This window comes from Lathyrus oleraceus, chromosome 1 (assembly GCF_024323335.1).
Source record: "Lathyrus oleraceus cultivar Zhongwan6 chromosome 1, CAAS_Psat_ZW6_1.0, whole genome shotgun sequence".
Lineage (NCBI taxonomy): Eukaryota > Viridiplantae > Streptophyta > Magnoliopsida > Fabales > Fabaceae > Lathyrus > Lathyrus oleraceus.
The window spans coordinates 111376616-111385038 of record NC_066579.1 but is presented as its reverse complement, the minus strand read 5'-3'; positions in this window follow the sequence as shown (position 1 = coordinate 111385038).

Genomic DNA, 8423 nt, shown 5'->3' with positions numbered 1-8423 from the left:
AATAAAATTCAGGTGTTATGTGAAGAATTTTCAAATTTGGATTGAGAGAAATTTTGGAGGGAATTTGGATCTAGATCTAGAATGTGTGAAAAAAACTCCAGAATTCTGTTATGATTTGATTTATATATGGTCTCCTAATCACTTCCAAATCAAAATTAGGCATGAGTTAATTAGGATTAGAGAAAATAAGGTGCATGACCAAAATTGGAAAATGTGAGGTGCATGGCAAATTTTGGACGTGAACAGTAGCATGTGGAGGTGTAATTTCACTTAAAATCCTCTCATGAACACAATGGCAATGGTATTAATCGTGTATGATGCACCAAATTTGAATTTGGCATTTTCCCTCCAAAATACTTATGCATGGCCAAATGATCATATGATTAAATTTCATGCAATGCAATGTTGGATTTGGAAAATATATGTCATGAGAAGCATTATGCAAAAAGAGTGACTCATTTTGGAGTTTTGGATCAAAAGTTATGGCTTGTTGAAGTTCCATGCACCCTTGGCAATCATTTGATCATATCTTCTCAACCATTCATTAGATGCTCATGATCTTGGAATTTTTGGAAATGGGAGAGAAAGATATTCAACTTTCATGTTGGACAAAAAATTCATTTGAAGCTTCTTTGATGTTGGAAAGTCAAGTTGAATTTGGTCCAAAAACTTGCCATTTTTGGAAACTTGAAATTACAGGTCACTTTCCATTTTTGGAAACTTTTGCACTGGCTTCAAATTCTTCAAGGTAGAGGTTTGACATGATGAATAAGCCTTGTTTGAACATGAATGGGATGAAGAAATTCAATTCCCACACTCAAAGCCTTCAGTTGACTTTCAGTTGACTTGCATTGGTCCTTAGATGACCTGAAATTGCCTGATGAACTTGGGCCTTAACCACTTGGGGAATTTGCTCCAAAATGAACCTCTAGCTCATATAAGCTCAAGATAATGATATGTGGTCCTCATACCAAGAAAATGCCATTTGCTCTTGTACCAAGGAAAACCTTGAATTGCCTTGACTTGTGGCTGCTTAGACTGCAAAACAAAGGTTAATGACATATTTTTGATGCTTTTGGTTAGTGATTAAACAAGAAAAGCAATGATATACAATGCAAGCAATGCTTGGTGATCCAAAACCACTCTCAAAGAGATCCCACCCACAGGGAAGGAAGGCAAGATGCTCAAAGATCCTTGAGACTATGCAATGCTATGATGTGATGCCATGAGGATCTTAGGGACAAAATTGGGGTCTTACAGATGCCCCTATTTGAGGTCATTCTAGCCGGAGAAATGAAGGTTAAAATCTTCGTCTCGACGCGGTAGAATGGGCTTAAATAACAACAATGAGACAAATTTTGGTCCCTGAGAGACCTCATGATGCAAATGTATGTATGCAAATTAAACAAACTCTGTGGGAATATGGGTCCACAAAAAAGAAAAGAAAATCAGGAGAAATACAATCCATTGGAGTAATACACTCACTAGGAATACATAGACTCAAACGGGGACTCTCAAGGGGATAAGAAAGGAAAAGAATGCGTGAGCAGGACACGACTCGAAACTGGATACTATACTGGGGAATAAAAGACTGACACTGGGGAAAAAGAAGTTTCCAAAGGGAACAAATCCATTGGAAAGACTCAAGCTGACTCAAAAATGCGTGTATTGGGGAAAATGCCAACACAGCAAAACTATCCACGAAGGATACTTCGGATAAAAATTCGGACTCGGGCTGGGGAAAGAGCTAACAAGACAACTCTGCCTGGAAAATGCATATATTGGGGAGTTACGCCAATACAGCAAAAAGCGAATCACAACAACAACTCCGCTGGGGAAATCTAACAAAGACTCTCCAGGGGAAGCAAAAGGATGAGATGTTACCGGTTAATGAGTAACAAGCTCGGGAAGAAAGAATATCTAAGACCTGTGTACGGGTGAGAGATATCAATCGACCCAAATCATCTGAGGAAGACCTGAAAAAGGTATATTTCAACTCAGGAAAAATCTGACTCCACAGGGGACCAAGGTCATAATAGGGAGCAGAAAGGAAGGAACACTAAGGATACTGGGTTATAGGCATATAACAGGTGACCGACCAAGGCGTGAATTGGTGTGTGTTCCAAAACACTCATTGTAGCACCTCAAATTTGCACCTTCTTTTTGTACATTCATTTTCATGATTAGGTCATTAACATAACATAGTCCATTGCATAACATTGCATCGTCCTTTGACCAAGTGCAAGTCATCAGACAAGATTAGGTCAAGATGATCAGGAGAATCAGTCAATCAAGCAAGCAAGTGAATTTATCAAGGAGACAAAGCCCTAGGGTTGGTTCAACATGTTCACATGACCTAGGGATCATTTTGAAGTGGTTTGGCCAAAGATTGGATGTTCAGAAGTCATCAGTCAAGCTGGATTTCATCTGAAACCCTAGAAAGTCAACTGTGCCTGAATTCATGGATTTGAAGGTGGGAGATGGTTTGAAAGGCTTCATTCATGTCCATACAAGTCTCATTTGACATTTCAAAGATCAAGATTGAAGAATTTGAGGTCAGATGAAAAGTTTCCAAAAATAGTAAGTGACCTGTAATTTCAAACTATCAAAAATGGAAAGGTCTTCTCCTCAAATTTACATCATCATACAAGCTTCAAATGGAATTTTGTCCAACACGAAAGTTGAAGATCTTGCTCTCACCTTTCCAAAAAGTCCAAGAACATCCATTTCTCATGTGTGGTTGGCAAGTTATGATCAAATCATTTTCAAGAAAAGTTGAACTTCAAGGAGGCATAACTTTTGAACCATTTGGCCAATTTGAGTGATTCTTTTTTTGAGCAAGTCACATTTGACATGCACTATCATAATCCATCATCACATTTCATCAAAAATCATCACATAAAAAGTCCATTTTTCAAGTGAACCATTTAAATTTTGGTGGGAAAAAAGGTGATTTTCAAAAGTACATGCAATTTTCATGCCAAACCATTTCCAATCACTTCAAAACAGGTTTTGTGACTTGCTTCAACTGGTTTTTCACTGTTCCATTGGTCATTTGTGCATAAGGGCATTTTGGCATTTTTGCATAAAAGCTTCATTACACTAATCTCATTGCATTTAGCTTAATCTTGTTTAACCAAGTTGATTAACACATCATATATATTCTTAATTGTAACAGAAATCAGATTAACAATTCATTATCTCAGATCCAAACTAAAATTCATACATATTCTCTCAAATCCTTTCAAACTTTTCTTCAACTTTTTCCCTCGAATCTTGATTCCTCTTGCAGGTTCTCCATTCCAATCATCAATTCATGCACAATTGAAGTTCTGTTGAGGCAAGGAGTGAAGAAACCTTGAAGAAATCGCAGCTGTTGAAGTTGATGAGCATCCATGGCAATTTGAATTTGGAGCAAGATTGAGCACAACTGAGCCACGATTCTCCTTCCATTCATCAACATAAACATCAAAGTGCATCTATTTTTGCTTATCCAGGCCAAACAACCACGGATTCAACACTGTCATCAATTAGAGGTTGGAAATCGATTCTTATAATTCATGAAATCATGCTATGCTTCTTGTAGATCTTCTATTGTAGAACATGCTGCACTTTGTAGAATCGAATTTCGTTGAGTATTGATTGAGATATCGTGATTTGAAGTTTGATGTTCCAATCTTTTTTCGCTCGATCTGGATTTATTAGTATGAGTTGAGCTTAATTGGTTACGGATTGTTGTTGTGCATGATGAGACGAGACTATTGATATGTTTAATTGTGATTTTGGTGAAAATTGTTCATGAGCTGGAAATTTGAGCAAGAACGCGTATGAATGTTTGAATCTCGTGTCCAGAACTTCATTTGATCTGTTTGCCTTCATTTTGCACGCGTTCCGTTGTTTTTCAGCCATGTGACCAATCACGTTTCGCCATGCAATAAAATGAAACGCAGCGTTTCATCCTTGCTGCACCATAATTACGCAATTGCCATTATGTCCAAATAATTCCATTTAATTCATTTTGATTTTCAATTTTTATTTCATTTTGTATGTCAATCTTAGAAAAATCATAAGTCATTCAATATTTGTCCAAATAATGTGGGATTTTTTTTGAAATGTTCCTCATGATCTCTAGTTTTTTATGGTGATTTTTCCAGAATTTATGCACGTGTGGATTTCTGTTTTTCCTAGGGTTTGTTTATGTGTATCCAATTTGTACCTTCCATGCCATTTTGCTTGTGAAATAATGATGCTTAATTGGATGAGGCTGAATTTTTTTGTGCTTGTTCTAGACACCTTTAGGAGCATCTTGATATGTGGTTTGTGATTTTTGAGTTTCTGGATTGTGAGATATCATTTTTTGAATAGAGGTGTGACAATTTGTGTCACACCATTCATGTCCAATTTCATGATTTTTGTTACCATGCCATATGAACTTGAATTGAGATGGATTTTTGCATGAGGATACTTATGAATGTTGAGAATAAATGTGAATTTTTCTGGAATTTTTTGAGTTCATTTCCTATTTGTTTGAGATTTTCTCCCCTGTTTGACCAATTGTTGACTTCTTGTGAGACATGATTTTATTTGATTTGGGAAATTCTGGTGGTTAATTGGATGGACTTGAAATTTGGCATGTGTATTATAGACATCTTGAAGTTTGCCATGGCTTTGATTTCATTCATTTATCATGCTTGGTATCTGTTTTATGATTGCTTGAAGTGGATGCATGTTTTGATGCCTTGTATGAGCTTGTTTGAACTTGGCTTGACTTTATGAATTTAATTGATTTGCTTCCCTTGGTCGAAATAACTTGAAATTTGGTATGATTGTCATGTTATGAATGCTGTTTGACCATGAATTTTTTGGGGATTTATTGAAATGTTTGTTAGGGGATTTGAGTTGAATCTTTCTGTTTGGTTCTTTGAGGTTCTAAATTGCATGTTTTGCACTCTTTTCCTTATGAAATGATCTTAGTGAATGATATGAGCATGAAACCACTTGGATTTGTTTCTTAGTTGATTGATATTGATTTTGGATAAGTTTCATGTTCTGTTTTGACTTTTTTGTTCTCATTTTGACCCTAGTCTTATACTAGTGGTTTGTGCTCTCACATTTGAGCTTTGTTTCAGGTCAAAGGGCACAATTGTAGGGTTTGAGACTTAAGCTTGTGCCTTATGGCTTGCACCTTTGTGCATTGACTGTTGTTTGCTTGTGTATAGTTGTACAGTTAACTGTTGACCTTTGCTGTTTGATTTCTGTTTGAGTTGAGTACTGATTATCTTGGATTGTTTTCAGGTACTTTAGTTGCTTTAGTTCCCTTGTGAACTTTCTCTTGCTTTGCTTGATAGCTTGAGCATTGAGGTATAACATCCTAACTCCATGTAGTCTGGAAGACCTGGCCTGTTACTTGTGTAGCGGTGTATTCGTCGCTATATGATTTATCGATTAAACCATAAGCAAAGCATACAATGAATTTCGAGTCGCCACCGCACTTTTATTTATCCAAAGGACTGGCTAAAAAGCGAACAAAAGCCTAAGAAGTTTTACACGTAGAAAACTAATAAAAAGATCAGAGAGTCTGGGTAAGGGGTAAATTACGCAATGGGAAGGTGTTAGGCACCCACTACGTCCTAGGTACTCCTAGGGAGCCCTTTTCACACTTGTTGTATAAAAATTGTTATTTGTTATGACATAAGTATTGTGCAAACATGATTGGGATGATGAGAAAAAAATGTACAATTTTATTATTTTTGTGTTCGAACGGATGAACCCGCTGCCTACGTACCTTCCATCAAAGGTAAGGATCAAAACGCCGTAGTTCGGCTAAAAGATTTCCAAAAGTTGGTGGATTCAATTTTAAACAATAGCACTGAGGCTCTTCATTATCAATGGGAGAAAACTCGACCAAGACCAACATCCACCATGCGAGGATAGCTTCGACGTACTAGAGGGGTTAGCCCTGTTTTCAGTACGGAAGTCTTACTGTCGACTCACTAAAGATAAGGTGAGGTTTACATCAACCACAATGATAATTGAAACCTATGGCTAATGCATGAAAAGATTAACAATGGACAGAGCCAAAACAAGTGAATGGGTGAAGTTAATTGATTGTAATTATGAAAGTGGAGTCAAAGTATGATTAAGATTAATTCAGAGAAGTATTATGAAATGGAGTTTGAAAAAAGTCAAGGACTTGGGGTCCAGGTTTTTGAATTTGAAAACATGAAGAAGTTTACACAATATCTATGTCAAATTTGAAAGTAATGTGTGAAAAGGTTTAGGACATAATGAGGATGAATGGATGAAGATGGATTGTAAAACTTCTTAGAAGGTTCACTTCTTGAGATCATATAGAAGATGATTCAAGTGTGTCCTTTGGAAAGGGCAATGGGTAATAACAAAAAAAAGGAACAAATGATACCGGATGCCACTCAATGGTCTTACTCCAATCTCACAAACAAAAGCGGATACCGGATACCACTAGATGGATTTACACCAATCTCCTAAAACAGAACTGGATATCAGAGGCCACTCAATGGACTTATACTAATCTCCTAAAACAAAACGAAACTTGGATACCGGATGCCAATCTGTCTGGACTTATACCAATATCCAACATATGATCACAGGAAAGCAAATGCCAACTTGCAGGGACTTACAATTGCATCCTCACATAAACAAAAGCAAAACATGGATGTCAGATGCCAATCTATCTGGGCTTACTCTAACCTCCACAGTATGGTCCTAGGAATACAAATGCCAACTTGCAGGGACTTACAATTGTATCCTCACAATCAAACAAATGCATCAAGCAAAGATAAGATGAGTGGCCAAGGTGATGGTCTTATACTCACTTCCATATCATAGGAGCAATGGCCAATGGATGGTCTTACAATTGTCCTCAATGGGTAAACAACAATGATACGTCATAAAGACAAATGAGATGGTTATGCATTAATGAGCAATAAATGATGATGAGTGCACAAAGCATGCAAGCAAACATGTGTATAGGAGATAAGCAATCAATCAATGAAGTCATTCAGCACACACTATAACCACACAATGAGGCTCATACAAAGGGTTAGGCATTGAAGCCAACTGGAATAGGGTCACTGGTGCTCTTAACCTTGCCATTGAGAGGCTAAGGTGAAACAGATGAAAGGAGATGAGGGGTGTGCCTCATTGCTCTTATCCCTGGTCAGGGAGAGCATTGAATATCAGAAGGTGTGGGAGTTCAGAAAGTAGGAACTCTCTCCACAGATTGGACTCTATAGATCTTGGGTTTGGATCTCAATGCTACAACCATGTAATGGGAGCAAGGAGAAGACTCACTGAATAGTGGGAGATAGACTACTTATCTCTTATATCCACCAATTGCCTTACTTGAAGGACTTTTCCTGCTTGGGACAAATATAAACACACACAAGCATTGCCTCTTAAGGAGGACTTCAGACAGTTGCCTGGCCAAATAACAGGCCAGGTCTTCCAGACTACATGGAGAGAAGGGATTATACCTCAATGCAAATTGCTATAAAGCAAAGCAAAGCAAGTTCTTAAAGAACTAAGCAACTAAGGGTACCTGAAATAGTCAAACAGAATCAGTACACAGCTCACAGTCAAAGCAAAAGTAGGATAGAATTAACAGTCAAAGCAAATAGACACATGTGCAATGCACAAGGCACAAATCATTTGAGTCAAGCCACCTACAAAACAAAGAGGTTAGCTCATGATAAACAATCAAGCTCAATCACATTATAATGATTTCTTTGAAGCACTTGTTGCTTAACCTGAAAACAATGAACTCAAACATAAGCAACAGGACCACTAGGACAAGCCTAGGGTCAAAATGGGATGAGAAAGTCAAAACAGCAAGGGATAGTCAACCAAAATCAAGTTTAAACAATCAAGAAGCAAACTCAATTGGTCCCACATCCGTATCATTCATCATCATGATTTCATAAGCAAAAGAAGTTAAAGCATGGCAAATGAAAGCTCATAGAAGTCAACAGCAAGACTTAGCTCAAAACCAATCATAATCAATTCCAAAAATCATCAAATAATTCATGGTCAATCACAATCCATAACATGACATGCCTATCAAATTTCAGCTCATTTGGATCATGGGAAGATAGTCAATGAAAATCAGAAAGTCAAAGCAAGTTTAGGCATGCTCAAAGAAGTCAAACAAACATGTATCAACTTCAAAAATTCATAACTCAGTGATAACAAATGATAAATGAATGGGATCAACTCCATGACAAAGCTTAAGATGTCTAGTATGCACATGTAAAATTTCATGATCATCCAATAAAGTATGAGAATTTCACAAAGGAAATGGCAACATGTATCACACAAGTCAACATTTTGGTCAAACAGGGGGTAAAATCTCAAACAATTAGGAAATGCCATAATTAATTCCAAGA